The sequence below is a fragment of the Gigantopelta aegis genome, chromosome 3 (genome assembly GCF_016097555.1).
Source record: "Gigantopelta aegis isolate Gae_Host chromosome 3, Gae_host_genome, whole genome shotgun sequence".
NCBI classification, from domain to species: Eukaryota; Metazoa; Mollusca; class Gastropoda; order Neomphalida; family Peltospiridae; genus Gigantopelta; species Gigantopelta aegis.
In genome coordinates, this window is record NC_054701.1 from 96,681,602 (window position 1) to 96,698,796 (window position 17,195).

Consider the following 17,195-nt stretch of genomic DNA (forward strand, 5'->3'; position numbering starts at 1 on the left):
CATTTTATACAAGGTTTGTTGTATGTTATTCATTCGTAATACTAATACACGTCAGTATTTATTGAAATGAAAATTGAAAAGATAATAAAATAAAAAATAATAATAATAAAAGCCCCCACCAAACTGACATGGAAACAAAGATACCCTGTGAACAGTAGGCCTTCCCCGGTCAATCGACAAACAACGTTTTATGTAACTTTTTGTTTGTATTGACAGATCCATTATAGTGAGTAAAACAAAAATCTGAATATATTTTATATTGTATTATGCCATAAAATATGTAGGTGGCTGGAGTATTTATATTTTAAATTAAATAACAGGGAGCTGTGTGTGTGTGTGTGTGTGTGTGTGTGTGTGTGTGTGTGTGTGCAATCAAGTATATATATTGTTTCATATGAAAATGGTTCTGAAATATTTCCATTTATTAATTATATTATATGTTAATTATAATGTTTTACTTTTTTTATTGAAGAAGTGATCCACAGGTGTATTTGTAATGTGTAAGTTGATTTTTTAATAATAAAATAAAAGGTATAAACATTTCAGGGTGGGATATCAGATGTATTAAATCATTTGTTTGGGATTAAAAATAAGTAAATACTAATAATAAAACTGGATATTGATCCACAAGTTGGTGATAGCCACCATATTTTATTAAAAACATAAATTATGTTACATGCATTTATTATATAAGTTATCTGAATTTGTTTGCAGCAAATAAAGAAAGAAATGGGGAGCTGATTGTATTTATAAGTATTATTGTCATCAGTGACAGATGTCAATATGTCTTCACAAATACATTTATGTGTATTCAAATATTTCAATAATATTCAATATACACAATATAAAACTTTCATACTTATATATCATAGAAATTTACCAGTTCTTATTCTTATTTTTTTCTAGGTATCAGTGATCCCTGTTTATGGACAAAAAGAGAACCGGCAACTCTTGGATGAAAAATGGGCCTTTCACGATGAATTAAGGGCGTTTAAGTTTAGGGTGAATTAAGGGATGCTAAGGAGAACACTGGTATCAGATTCAGCGATTCTTTTCTACAGTATCTCATGTTTCTGTGCATAAGAAGGATACCAGAACCTTTTTCACTGACTTTCCAAACTACCATGTGCAATATTATTGGGGCTATTCAGTATGTGATGATGACATTGATAATTAACACTTGGATTTAATCTTTTTTTACCAGGATCTCTATTTTCTAATAAAAACAGACTTTACAAAATCAATAAAATTATATCGAGAAACAATAGACAACAAATATTTATTATTTTCTTTTTCTATTATCATTATAAACCAATGATCAAATATTTGCATTGTGTTAATGTGTGTCTTACATTAAAACATTGTATTGTTACCATTTACAGTAATTTGTTGTTTTAACTGGTTTATTAATCAGGTTGAAAGTGATAGCCTTTGAAACTGTGCCTCTTGTCAAAGGTAACTGACACTGTTTTAGATTTGAAAGGAAGGAATCTTTTATTTAACAATGCTCTCAAGTCATTTTAATTACGGATATATAGAGTCGGACATGTTTAGGGATCACACAGAATATTAGGGAGGAAACCTGCTGCTGTCACACAATGGATTACTCTTTCCGATTAACAATAAGGGATCTTTTATATGCATCAGCCCACAGACAGGATAATAAATAGTGTAGCCTTTGTTACACCAGTTGTAGAGCACTGGCTGGAATGAGAAATAGCCCTATAGGACCACCAACAGGCATCAATCCTAGATCGACTGCGTATTAAACTATGTCCTGGCCTGCATGGGATTAGCCGATTAAAATATTAATGGCAATTTTTATGTATATATATATATAAAAAAATAATGCTACAAAATGTTCTGAAGATGGAACCACAAAGGTGAGGGACCAAGTAAATTTGAGATGTATCCGGTTTAAAAGGCTAAGTTCTGTACTAATATTTAAAAAGGGACGCTGTAGCTAGAGAGCAATGTATGTGTGGTCATGGAACATGTATGGAAACTAAATTTAGGTTCCTCCATTTTAATACAATGTGTTAATATGTATCCGATATCAGCAAGTTTAAGGAATAAAAAAGGACTTGATAAAATTAATAGTTTTAAAGTTTTTGTAAAGTTTTCTAATAAGATACTTGCTTAAATTTATTGTTGATGAAAAGCCTTACAAATGAACCAGTAGACAAGTCTGATGTGTTATATATATATAACTACTGTCTATATATTGTCTACTGGTTGTTCATTTGTAACAAATGTTCATATATGTATATGTATATGTGTGTGTGTGTGTGTGTGTGTGTATGTGTATCTATATGTACATGTACATGTATATGTATATGTATATATACATATATGCATATATATATATATATATATATATATATATATATATATATGGGTTATTTAAAATTGTTTAAAGAAATAATTTCCTTTAACAAAGTGTAGGCCAATTATTTCTTTTAAACAGTTTTAAATAAAAAATATAGGCCTACTCGTTTTATTTTATTATTTTTATTTGTGTGTGCGCGCGCTCGTTTGTAATGCTTTACTTGAAATATGGACCAGACGCTTTAAAAATACATGGACTAAAAATATTTATTCAGGTGAAAAGAAAAAGAAAAAAAAGGAAGTTTGCTATAGTTTTGAACTCGGTCAATCGTCAAATTTTATGGGTGGAAAGAGTACATGTATCTCCTCCATACAGGAGCTATGTAGAATAGCGTCCATACAGGAGCTATGTAGAATAGCGTTCCCGTGCTACAAGCGGTAATTTAAGCACGTGTTGGCCATTCTTTGCTATTCACGCTACGCTAGTTCGCTTTGTTACTAATGGCCATTATGATAGACTTCTGCCTACCAGATGCGCGCGCATGCTGATACGTGACGTCACTTCCCTAAACACATGGCTTCTCCTATACTGGTTCTCGAAATCGCTTATAATAAACGCAACGGAAATGAGTAGCCAGTGAACTATCAGATGTTTCCATTACAGTTGTGTTTCTTTCAGTTTTGTGTTTAAAGAAATGTACATTGAAAGATAACTGTACTTCTGTAAGTATTTGAGATAAATTAAATAGTTTGTTAGTTGTCTTAGATCCCTTCTGCTGTAAGACACAAATATTATATTTGTTTCGGAGTATTTCTTTTGTATTTTAACAATATCTTTTGGCCGTTTATTAATGGCCTTGACCTTTGCTTTAGTCTATTTTTCAATCGCCGTAGAAAAGTATCTTATTGTACTTTCATCTTAGTAAATTGTAACATCTTATTGTACTCCTTAAGATATTTTAATTAATTATTATTATTATTTTAAACAGTTATTTAAAAAATACTAATTAATAATAGTTCCATAGTCCGTGCCATGATATATCCATCATTCACTAAAAATTAGGAAAATAGTAAAAATGTTTCTTGTAAATAACTTCAGTTTGGTTTGACGTAATAAGAAAATTAATTTTTTTTTGGAAATAACTATTTTTGTGTTCAATTTACAAATCAATCGGCACAGAAATAAATAAACTTGTAGTAATAACTTGTCGCTGTGTGATGGACTATTCTCGGAACCAAACACACAGGTACTTCGACCCCTGGCTGCCATTGTTTATCACGTGACACAGTGTAGCTTTTCCTTAGTTACCTATGGTTTGATAGTGAATTGAGACAACTTTCATCGATCATTTACAGCAGTTAACGGCCAAGATGCCTAAAACATGTACAGTTGGCTGCATAGATCATAACATGACAAAAATATTGTTTAATAAATTTCGAAAGAAGAAACCAGACACCACTTCTGAGTAGATGCACTAAAACGTGATAAACCTGATGGAACGCCATGGCTTACCACACAGAATGTTACTACATTGAGTTTAATAGCAACCAAAATTATTAAAGCATGTGCAATGATAAAAATTCCACACGCAAGGGGGCGACGTGGGCGAAATAGCACTGTTCGAGATTAACGGTATCCCGGGGATACCAGAATTTAATTTTGGATACCAGACTTCAAGAACCCAGTATCCCACCGGGATGCCATATAATACTAAATTCTCAGGTGGGATACCAGATTTTGAAATGTTAGTGTCCATCTGGGATACTGGCCAAAATTTTAATCTCGAACACTGAATAGTCGCCCTTTTACGCTAAACTTTTCATCCATGGCGAAGTTCTAAGTCACCTTCTTCAAAATTTTTTTTTATCACAATGATTCTGGCTTTTTCCCCCCATCGAAAGTATCAAAAGATCACTTGATCACTTTTTGCAATGGGCCAGTGGACAAATTATACATTGGGGAACAACATAATATTTTATTGCTATTCTGCATTTGTTACATACTGTTTTATAAACACAAGGGAACTGAATAAATAAATCGCAAACAAAAAGAACTTGTTAAAAATAATGTTCAGTGTTGCCGACTTTTCAAGATTCATCGCTTTCAAACATAAAGGAATCGTCAGAATTTTTTAATAACAATAAACAGAAATCTCCTTTTTACGCCATTCAGTTAATTGATGCAGACTTCATGTCTACGACCGAGTACTACAGAGACGGCTGTCTATCACTAGCTGGTCACGTGAAAGGATAGCCCGAGTACTCTGACTGTAAGAGGGCTAGACAGACATTTGGACATAAAACACGCGCGATCATGTGACGCAACGTCACGATATAGGTTGCCGAAGCTTAGCTGAATGTGGGTGCTGTTGGGTTTCTTTCTGTAGTGTGTGTATTAGTGATTAATATCTGAATTTTTTTTAATCAAGTAACTTGAAAATGGTTGATGTAAATGTATTTGACGTCAAACATAGGATTGTTGTGGTATTAGAGCGGAAATCTTTGACAACGTTTTGGTTGACGGCAACTGCCAAAAAAATACATAGCTTGGTCTCTGACTGTAATGAGAGCGTATTTATGTCCAAATGTCCGTCTAGCTCTCTTACAGTCAGAGTACTCAGGCTAGTGAAAGGAGATCATGTGACCAACCATATGAATAGGTGAACAAAGCATTGTTTTACCTTTGTGATTAAAGATTGACAATAAACACAGTTCATTAGGGGTGCAACGATACGGTCAAAACTGTATTGCGATATAAGAAACTGTATTGCAATATGTATTGCAATATAATTGATATTATTTATGGGTTGGGTTTTTTTTAATGAAAATAGAACTTTTTAATGATCTTTATTAGTTTCAGCTGTCAGGCTAAATGTTTTAGGCCATATTTTTATTTTTTAACACAATACTAGTCTACTAGAACACTGGCGTGATGGTGTCAAACTATTGATGATGATGATGATGATAACTAATTTAACGTGTCCATATACCACTAGGGTTTCGAACATGCCCATCCCGAGTCCGACCTCCGATAAGATCAGTGGCCTGACTCGGGAGGGGGGGGGGGGGGGGGGGGTGAAAATGGGCAGAATTTTGAAAATAGCAATTAGTAAAAAATAGTTAATAGAATAAAAAAAGAAGAAAAAAAAGGTTACAATCCAAAAATAAAAAAGAATTGACTGCTCGGCCGAATATTTATATAATTTGGAGCATTTTAGAAGGAAAGTCCAAAATTAAATAAGAGAAAGAAGAGAGGATTGGACTATTTAATAATATTTTTAAAAAAAAGAAGTAATTTCGACATAAAATTTTGAACGCAGATCTAAAAGTTTAAAGTCAGATCGATATGTCCACGCGAGTGGCCTCGTTAAGGCCGTTTGGGTGCACAGCTTAAAGGGACGAGATAGGTTGCATCCCGTCAAGAAAACCCCTAGATTGACAGTCGATAGACGTTGAAGGTGTAGTGCTGTGCTGAAATACAGATCTTGAGAAGCCGGATCCATCTGAACGACTAGAGTATCAGACTAGGGTATAGTCCAGTCGTCATGGGTTGGTATAGTGGTGCGGACGGGCCCGACTCCGAAGGATACGAGATGGTATCACTATAAAGCAATGTAAAGTCTAGAAAAAAGGTAGTAGGGGCCGACCCCGCTTCCTATTTCTTCTTAGAGTGGGGCGGTCAATCTTCCAGTGCTGCTAGGACAGGCTCGGACATGTAGAGACTAAACGCGAACAACCGTGGCGTTCTGCAGAATGGCCGTCATACGAGTCACGAAAAAACCCTGTCGACAGTCAGACGGAGAAATGACGTGGAAGCAAGGAATCTAGCTTAAAAAGAATCCAACCTGGTGGTGCAGGCTGTCGAAATGAGAAGCGTTCCAGCGTTCATTCAGTTCCAATGGCCGCATACATTCCAGTAGAAAACTTCATTTCGCTGACAAAAACAACGAAATGAGGGACCCCCCCAAGTCGAGCACACGAAAGCACGTGTAGTGTGCACAAGCGAAACAAACACGTCTTACCGCGTGGAGCTCCAGACTGAATGGTCAAACTATTCATAAATTGTCACATTCGGAAATCCTTACAATCAGGCTTTTCCATTGCTGCTCGCTTAACACGGAAATGTACGTATTGAGTCACAATGTTTCGCCAGATCGACCGAACCAGAGCCGAGGTATTTTGAACGATCGGCCGAAGTATTCCGAGTTCAGTGAAAAACAGCGAAGTGTGATTCTCATTTGTTGGTTTATTTCTTTGAAGATGGTAGCCGTATTCCAACGAATGATAATGTGTAAGTAACAAAACATTTATTTGTAATTATCGTTAACTGGTTATTTTCACTGGACTTTTGACACGTTTTGTTTAGAAGTTAGAACCAAGTATAACCGACCTATCACTTCGTATGCCAACAAGTAAGCCGACTACGCTTGACGTGATTGTTACATTTCCTGTCATCACCAATTAATAAAATGATGTGGTTTTTGTTTGTTTGTTTGCCTATTTCAAATCAAATAAGTTACAAGGGAAAAAAATCGCGGTACGCAAAACTGTACTGCGGTTCGTATCGAGCTGATCAATTATCGCGGTATACCGGTTTATCGTTGCAGCACTACAGTTCATGTAAACTTATATACACAAATTAAATTAATTGACAGTGTTTGAGATTAAATTTCTTGGCCAGTATCCCAATTGGATACTAACATTCCAAAATCTGGTATTCCACCTGAGAATTTTGTATTATATGGCATCCCAGTGGGATACTGGGTTCTTGAAGTCTGGTATCCAAAATTAAATTCTGGTATCCCCGGGATATCGGGATACCGTTAATCTCGAACACTGATTGATATGGACATGGTAAATGACGGTACATAATTACATGTGCAGTAAAGATTACAAACCTACGTAAATAGGGGTACGACATTAGAGGTAGTGGGCCATAAGTCGGCATAAACAAACATCAGAACAAACCTTTTGTTAAATAATTTTACCACCTATGGCATGAGTCTGTATAAAATATTTTGTTAAAGACGGTGTTTTATTGCAAACTGAATATCGATGCATACATGTATGGTCCGTCCCATCCTCCTATACCAAAGTTGTTGTTTTTTTTGTCACTATTTTCAGTTTGGTTTGACATGAAAGAAAAGTAAAAGCGTTTTGAAAATAAAAACAAAAATACTATTTTTGTGTACACTTTAGAAAACAATGGTCTCAGAAATAAATAACTTGTAGTAAATTTCATAACTAGTATGAAAAAAGGCATTCCCTGTGGGAAGAACTATAGATGCTCAAAATTTAGTTTGCGACAACTGCTTGGTTACATGTATGTCTTTTTAAAGTTGGTTTTGTTCAAGTGGAAATGGTACCTAATTTTTTTTTTCTTCAAAGATTTAAATCAGCTTTCTTAATAAAGCGGACTATTGGGCTATTTCTCGTTCCAGCCAGTGCACCACGACTGGTATATCAAAGGCTGTGGTATGTACTACCCTATCTGTGGGATGGTGCATATAAAAGATCCATTGCTGCTAATCGGAAAGAGTAGCCCATGAAGTGGCGACAGCAGGTTTCCTCTCTCAATATCTGTGTGGTCCTTAACCATATGTCTGACGCCATATAACTGTAAATAAAATGTATTGAGTACGTCGTTAAATAAAACATGTCTTTCTTTGTACTGTAAATAAAATACACAATTCCATCGACTTCCATGAAAAAAAGAAACGGATGCAGTTACTGAATAAAGGGTATACTCTTTTTATCATCAAATTTGTGTGTATGTGTGGTCTTCATTTTTCATTTAATCTAATTTTAGAGTTGCTTGGACAATCTCTATACTTGTATTTCTTTTGCCATACTTCGGCTACTACATCTTATTTATTTATTTTTAATTTTTCAATAAAAGTATATACTGTTAAATTATACACATATATATAATAATTATAATTAATATAAGTTCGTTTGAACTTTGATATTTGTTTTTTTTGGCAAATGTGTCTGTAGCACGAAAATATAGGTTGTTTTCTTCTACTCTATAAATATGGCTTCTCCACCCCCACCCCCCAAGACTGTCCCTACTATTAGAAATTTTGCCCCCTCACCCACTCCAGACAGATATTGCTCATATGGACTAATGTGTTCAGAATATATATTATATGATAAATATATATATATATATTTATCATATAATATCTTACATTTTCAGTGCAATCAAAGTACATGTATGTGATATTTTTCAGATCACATACTTTAAGAATTTGATAACTTTGCAAATTAGATGTAAATTAGTCGAGGTCTCGGCACTAGGTTTATTGACATTTAAGCAAACGTACTTGGGTGACACTCCATGATTGACATATGCATTCATAGTCATCAAATAAAAATATTTCAATGGCAATTTGACACTGAAAGCTGTCCAGTGTTCAGAAAACAAAAAAACGTTAGGTATAACTTTATTTTGATGTAAGGACACCCAAATGACGTCATTCGAGTTTGACGTCATTTCCATTCAAAAATACACCGCACCACATATTCTTACGTCATTTGAATATCTAGTAATGGCGGATTGGAATTAAAGTTGCGTGTACAGTTTACAAAAACACCTTGTATTAAGCTTGAGCTTATATGATAAAGAGATTATTACCCTCGTATATTTCAGTATCGTCAATATCATATATTAGGAATAAAAAATAATGTATTATGCTCGCCAGAGACTCACATTATACAATTTTTATTCCTAATATATGATATTGACGATACCGAAAAACACTGGTAATAACCTATATATATATATATATATATATATAAAAAGAAAACAAGTGTACAGTATGTACATGTGTATCATGTATGTATTTAAAACAATTTTAAAGAAATAATTTCCTTTTACATGGATCATGTAAAAGGAAATTATTTCTTTAAAATTGGTGTGTGTTTGTGTGTATACAATCTGTTTCAGCAATTACCTGCAATAAAATGGTCATGTTAGTACATTTAAAATATGTCTATATACAGCAAAGTAACCTTTCAGTCTTATTTATTTGCTGCAAAAGTTTGTTTTTGTCAATTACCATGGGCAGACTTTAAATTGCTGTCGGTGGGACATTTCACACAGCAATTTTGTTTTTCGAGCCCTGAGCTAAAGAAAGAAAAAATCGACAATGTTTCCATGGCAATTTTACTGTTAACATGTTTCCAACTCTGGATTGTAAGTAACTTTGAATGATGGGTTTGTTATTTGTGCTGTTTGCCAATATGCCAAAATAGCACACCTCAATATGCTATGGCGAGTGAAAACCAAGCATTATTAATTTATGAAGTAATTGGTAGATGTATGTAGAAACATATGTTGCAAAAATTAACCAATAAACCAATAATGTTTTTTTCTAATTTTATGTTGGAAATCTGTCACCAAGATCGAATGCCCCCATTCAAACCCAAGTAAATCGGTAACGGTTTTTGGATTAGGCCACTGGGCACCAGAAAAGGGTAGCATATTTTGTCAATATAAATGGCAGAAAAAATATTTATTAAATCGGAACAATATTTCTCTCTCTTTGTGTATATCTACAAATATTTCATCATCAGGCTGACCATAACACTTCAAGTGACTGAGTGTATGATGAACATTTTATTGAAAATAGACACCCGTAACACACCATAGCCATGGTTCCAACAATGTATACGGGCAATTCCACGGTTACTCGCGTTACATTTTTACCATACTAATTCTTTTGATTTACTCAGGATTAATAATAATACATTCAACACTTATTTTCTTTATTACATTTTATTAGTTAAATAATCAATTTATATTATAAAAAAAAGAAAAAGAAAATAATATGATCAGTTTTCATACTGTGAATGCGTAAACATCGGTTACTCGCGTTACAAAAAAAGGACATGACCAAAAATGAACACAATTAAAATCCAAAGTCTCGTCATACTGTAACAGTTATGATAAAAGTGAATATATTGGTGTATAGCTATGGTGTTTAGGTATCTTTATTATTATATGATAAAAGTTTTGAAATTGTACGATTAATATATTTTTGGTTATCAAAATAGTCGGTTACTCGAGTTACAATTTGTCTGCTATTTGGTAATGGCTAAATAAAATTATTTTAAAGAAACATCAGAAAGCCACATAAATCAACTGAGTAAATATTACCAACAATTAAACTTACAACAAGTTAAGCTATGAATAAATTAACCATTTTCGGGACTTAACGTCAATTTTTTAGGAAATTGAAATTTGAATTAAAACAACACTCTAAAAAGAAGTAGAAAATTTTAATTGTCCACGACTGTTGGCAATATCAGGTTTGTCTAAAGCCGTATTATTTTATTTCTCATGTAGTAAATGCTGTCTCTCTTGTTTGGCCATTTCCAATAACATCCTGCTGGTTCCATCACTGATACCAGATAGTAATTTTCCTGCAAGCCGATGTCAATCACTTCTCCTGGGAACAATATCCTGTCATATTCAACAACATACCAGTCACCAACCATGATTTCAGAATCTTGCAAATTTGGTACTGCATTGGGACTATTCCACTCTGTACTGTCCTTTGAAAGGGTGAATGACATACTCGTTCAAAAGTGCTACTGCAGTCCCTGGAATTCGACATGCGCACCACATGAAAACAACCAATTCCAAATCAGTGCCATTCACTCTTTCAGAGGACAGTACAAAGTAGAATAATATTGCTGACAGTCGTGGACATTTCAAATTTTATACTTCTTTTTAGAGTTTTGTTTTTTTAATTAAAATTTCATTTTTCTAAATATTTACGTTAATTCCCGAAAATGGTTAATTTCTTCATTGTTTAACTTATTGTAAGTTTAATTTGTTGGTAATATTTACCCAGTTGATTTGTGTGGCTTTCTGATGTTTCTTTCAATAAAAGTTTGACATTTAAAAACTGTTATTTTTCTTTATAATCTATTTTGTTTTTAGCCATTATCAAATAGCGGACTATTTTGATAACCAAAAATGTATTAATTGTACAATTTCAAAACTCTTATATAAAGATACCTAAACACCATAGCTATACACCAATATAACCACTTTTATCATAGCTGTTACAGTATGAGGAGACTGGATTTTAAGTGTGTTAATTTTTTGTCATGTCCTTTTTTTGTAACACGAGTAACCGATGTTTACACATTCACAGTATGAAAACTAATCATCATATTTCCTTTTATTATTTTTTATAATATGCATTGATTATTTAACTATAAAATATAATTTAATATAAAAAAATAAGTGTTTAACTCACGTTACATATTTTTCGGTTACTCGCATTACAATTTTTGATGTATCCATGTCGTGTTTCATGTCACTGTTGTGAAAAATTTGTGGTTTCATTACCTGTAGTATGTATTAGTGTAGGAAAATATCAAGTGTCGTTTGTTAGAAACAAGAAATAAATGATAGAGAAGATACACTAGCTATTTCGGTTACTCGTGTTACATTGTGCCAGGTGGTCTATTTGACCAAGAATTACAAACATAACATATCATTATGTAACTGCAGTGGGTGTAACATGTAGGTATTAAATATGCTATTACATATATGCAACCTGTATTTGGTCATAATTTATGTATTATGACCTTAAAAAATATGCTTTTATTGTATTTATTTGTCGAAATAATAGGCAACTATTCAGCATGTGATATCGTTTTTGGCAGCAATCTCAGTGACAATTTGGGTTTTTTTATCCAAGAACTTCAGCATATTGTTGATCACAAAACACATTAATTCATTAAAATAATTAATATTTAAATTTTAAGTCTTTGTCCGCTTCGTCATGGAATTGCCCATAAGCTGTCACCCCTTGTAATCCAGTGGTCCCTGCAATGCACATGCTATGAACAGTCAACAGAGTTCAATGACCTAGTGGAAAGTTGACAGACATGACCAGAAAAATGTCCACTAGACTGGTTTAAGCCCATCTTATGGATAACCATGGAAATAAGAATCCACTATCACAAATGTTTATAAAATTCTATATGTACAATATAAGCCCCAAACTATCACATATACATGTATAAGCTTTTGCTAACCCGGCTCACTAAATAAAGAATTTATTATTAATATTATATTATCGTATAATGTTTTTTATGATATTTTGAATTGACTGATGAGTTCCAAGCGAAGATATTTTTCTTCTCAGTTAAAATTATGATAATATTAAAATTTTACAATAGATAGATAATCTTTATTTCCTCCATATTATGACAATTTTTTATACACACACAAACAAAAATAGGAACATAAATAAATTAATTAATTAATTAATTAATATTAATTAATTTCATGGGATTATATACTGTAACTGTAATATTGCTCTACATGTACACTGAGCTTTCACTTAAAACTTGATTATATACTGGCGACACACATGTACAAACTTTGAAAATTGCAATATAAACTGGACCCACACATGAAAATCAATATCACTGATGTCATTATTTTCTCCACCAAGAATACAGTTTAAAAGTTTGTCGTCATTTTGATCACAGAAGATAACATATTCGTGTACAGAAAAAATATTTGCTATTTTATCAAGTCTTATTTCTGATTTGTAATAATGTTTCAAAATTTAGTAGAATATGTTTTGTATAGTCAATGGTTTCTTTGTCACCGAGGTGGAAGGTTGTGTTTCTGTGAGCTCTGAGATTAGAGCCAGGATAAGAGGATTATGTCTTTCCTGGACAGCTCAATAACACTGTTAAAGTCGGTCTTTTTTTCTACTGATGATTCTCAATTAAATCAAAATGAGGAACTTTCAAATAACTCAAATGAAGAAGTTTCAGAGGATATCAATATGTCAGCCAAGGATGTGCCTGTATTTTTGGATATTTCCCCGAAGAAACAGAGTATCATTGTACGAATATCACCATATATGTACAAACAAGTGGAAAATATTCTGGACAAGGATTTGAGTTTAATTAAAAAGAATGTGCAGAATGGTGCAGTATACAAGACAGAAGATGCATCGGTGACAGCCAATCTATACTGTACCACACACAAGCTACACATACAAGGTAAGAAGATCTACTCTTGGTTAGACAACTTTGTATGCCACTGTGAACAGTTAGAGCCAGGATATCCAAACGTGCATGTAGTAGAAACACAACCACAGTCTTCTACACCGTACAAAAGCCCACAATCGTTGCTGGAAAGCATGTCTCCTTTTCAAAAAGATATGGACCTTTTTAGTGTTACAGATGTAAACTATGAAGAAAACTGTCCATATGCAGGAAAGAGCAGAGAAGAACTGATCAACATGATCACGGAACTCTCGAGGTCTTTTGAATATGAACATATTAATACATGTCCCTCCAACGCTAAGAAGACTGATGCTGGGTGTCAAACCGATGTTGTGCAAACTGACATGCAATGCCAGACAGAGCCATCTGTGTTAACTGATAAATGCTGTCAAACTACATCACTAACTTCTATGGATGTACATGTACAAACCACACCAACTTTTTCAACTTCAATGGATGCAGAAATACAAACGACACAACCATCTCCACCTTCCATGGATGTTGTAATACAAAAGGAACAAACTAAACATATTCCAGTAGTTGTAGAGAGCAGTAATGTCAGTGTGTTGCATACAGACAAAAACAAATCAACAGATACTGAACACAACATTAACAATGATTTGGACACAAAGTCTACAACTTCAAACAAGGATTATAAAAGGAAAGGCAAAAACACTTTGATAATAGGATCCTCCATTTTAAAAGGAATAAAACCTAGAGGCCTGAGTGATACCGACGTGTTAACCATCAGGGGTGCAACAATTGACAGAATAGCTGGTGAGTTAATGAAACGGGACCTGTCAAGCTACAAGAACATCATCCTCCAGGTAGGAGGAAATGATATTGCAAGATACAGAAGTCTACAGAACTTTGAAGAAGACTACGAGAGTTTATTGTATGCAGCTAGGGCATTTGCAAACAAGGATGCCAATATCATTGTATCAGGACTCTTACCAAGGTCAGACATTTGTGTTCATGATGCAAATATTGTACTAGAAAATCTGTGCAACTTTTTGTGTATAATGTTCAATCCCCAGTTTGTAACTATTGCAGAGAGTGAGTACAGCATGTATTTTGTAAGAGATGGAATACATCTGAATAGAAAGGGCACATCGAGGTATCTGAAGAACATCAATAACATTATTGGAATTATGAAAACTGCTACTGCAACAAAGACCTGCATGAACTGTGGGGAACATAATCATGACACTGGATCATGTAGGTTTGGGCGAAAATTAAAATGTCATCATTGTGGTTTGTTTGGACATAAAGGAAAATTTTGTCGACACTTCTGAAGATTTGGCAAGGAAGAACAAGCCAAAAACATAACTGTCACAAACAGATATAATACCACAGTGAACTGTTCTTACTATAATCTGTTTAGATGTGCATGTATTGCTAATGCAAACCATGTTTTGGGGCCTGTTTCAGGTCAGAGGGATAAAATATCATCGGACTCAACAAGTGACTTAAATTTGATTAGTGCGAAGTGTGTGGTGGGAAGATTAGTTAGCGCATCCAGTGTGGTTAATGAAGACAGTGCTCTTCATTTATCATTAAAACACAGATTCGACACACTGAGTTCTCTGTGTCAAGAATGTGATAATTGTATCTGTATTTGTAATTCCCCTGATTTGCCAGTAACACTGGAAGAAAACAGCTGTTGTCCTTTAACTTCAATTAATGCCAGTTGTGTAATTAAGAGATTAGTAGAGGTGACTACCAGATTACATACCTCACCCCTGTCCTTCGTTTATACTATTAGTGATCCTGCTGATACAAACTGACACTTCACACCCTGGGTGTTTAGTAACTTCCTCTGTGGACTGTGTAAATAACACTCTCTGTGAAAGGGATCAAACCCTTCCTCAGTCTCACCATGACTTTAGTGTCAGTCACAGATTAGCATGTGTGTGTATATATTTATTGTTACTTATCTCTTGTACATATGTTCTTTGTAATGAAACCCCCAATGTTCTATCCAATGATCCTATCAATGTATTAAATTTTACCTCCAAAGGTCTAAAAATATGCTCTCATAATGTAAATAGATTACAACACAAGTTAGATGAAGTAAGGTTTAACCTTCTTCATACTACAAATCCCCCAGATATTCTTGGATGTTGTGAAACATTTTTCACAAGTGACATTTTAAATGACCACATTTCAATACCTGGGTATACATTGATAAGAAAAGATAGGACCAGTGACTTAGGTGGGGGCTGGGCAATATATTATTTTAACATTGATCTCCTGTTAGCAAATTACACACCTCAAAAATGGCTAAACATGTTAGAAATATACAATTTACAACAGATAATTACTGACCCAACACGGATAACACAAAATTCTAAAACTCTGATTGATCACATATATGTAACCAATCGTAGCAAAGTACAGGAATCTCATGTTGTTCAATACTCAATTAGCGACCATTATCCTGTTTGCTTTACAAGAAATGGCAAATTTCATACAAAACAAAATGCACACAATACTATTACCTACAGAAATTGTAAACATTTAAATGAGGAGGAGTTTGTTAATGATTTACTAGATGCCCCATTTTATTCTGTGGAATTTGAGGAGGATCTAGATACTTGCTTAAAATTATGGTACAAAATTTTCAACAATGTATTAGACAAGCATGCCCCTTTAGTTACAAAACGAGTCAAGAGGAAAGAGCAGCCAGGTTGGTATTCCTGTGAAATAACACAAGCCAGACAGTTACGAGACAGATATCACAAGCTATGTATGTGGGATGAATATAAGGTGTGGAGGAACAAAACTAAACAAATTACAGACAAAGCCAAACAAAACTACTATTCTGCTGTGGTGAATGACTCTAGGGATCCAAAATCATTATGGAAATGTATCCATGAGCTAAATCCTCCACATGTATCAAGTCCAGCAGAGCTGAAATCTGACAATGGAACAACACTTAAGGATAAGACCGACATAGCAAACAAATTTAATGACTTCTTTACTTCTTGTATTGAAAATTTGAGAACTAATTCTGGATATGATATGCCAAATCTCGAGAAAGTGGAACGTTTTGTAAAAAAAGAGACTCCCAAATGAGGAAAAGTTTAAGATAGCTCCTGTACAAATAAATTATCTTTATAATGAGCTTAAGAACTTAAATGTCAATAAATCATCTGGAGATGACAACTTAGGTCCACGAATACTTAAGTTAGGTGCCTTGGCAATTGCTTCTTCGTTAACATTTATTTTTAACAAAATAATAGACAGTGGTATTTATCCACAATGTTTTAAAAATGCTAAAGTTACTCCAATTTTCAAGACTGGTGACAAAACTGAAGCTACAAATTATAGGCCAATATCTGTATTGCCAACACTGTCCAAAATAATAGAAAAACATATCTCCATGCAATTTTATGATTACTTAACAAAATTTAACCTTTTACACTCATCTCAATCAGGTTTTAGACCAAAACACTCATGCCAAACAGCACTTATTGATATAACTGATAAATGGTTACATGAAATGAATGAAGGAAATCTAAATGGAGTCATATTTCTTGATTTCAAAAAAGCTTTTGATGTTGTGGACCATTCAATTCTGATTCAAAAGTTAAACATTTATGGCTGCAAAGGGAATTCTCTTAACTTGTTCCAATCTTATTTAACTAACAGGACACAGCAAGTCACTATAGGAATGGCAACATCAGAACCTAAATCCATTATTTATGGTGTTCCACAGGGTTCCATACTAGGACCTCTTCTCTTTATACTGTACATAAATGATCTTCCACTATACATTGAACATTGTACCACACGTATGTATGCAGATGATTCAA

General features: G+C 33.7%; 1 protein-coding gene across 1 annotated transcript in view; it reads left to right on the top strand.

Moving 5' to 3' along the window:
* The first annotated feature begins 2,917 nt into the window (after window positions 1-2,917).
* LOC121369420 (adiponectin receptor protein-like) overlaps window positions 2,918-17,195 on the top strand; it is a 44,786-nt gene continuing 30,508 nt past the window's right edge. Inside the window, exon 1 of the mRNA XM_041494521.1 lies at window positions 2,918-3,051. The gene's annotated coding sequence lies outside the window, so the exon portion shown is untranslated. The remainder of the gene's footprint in view (window positions 3,052-17,195) is intronic.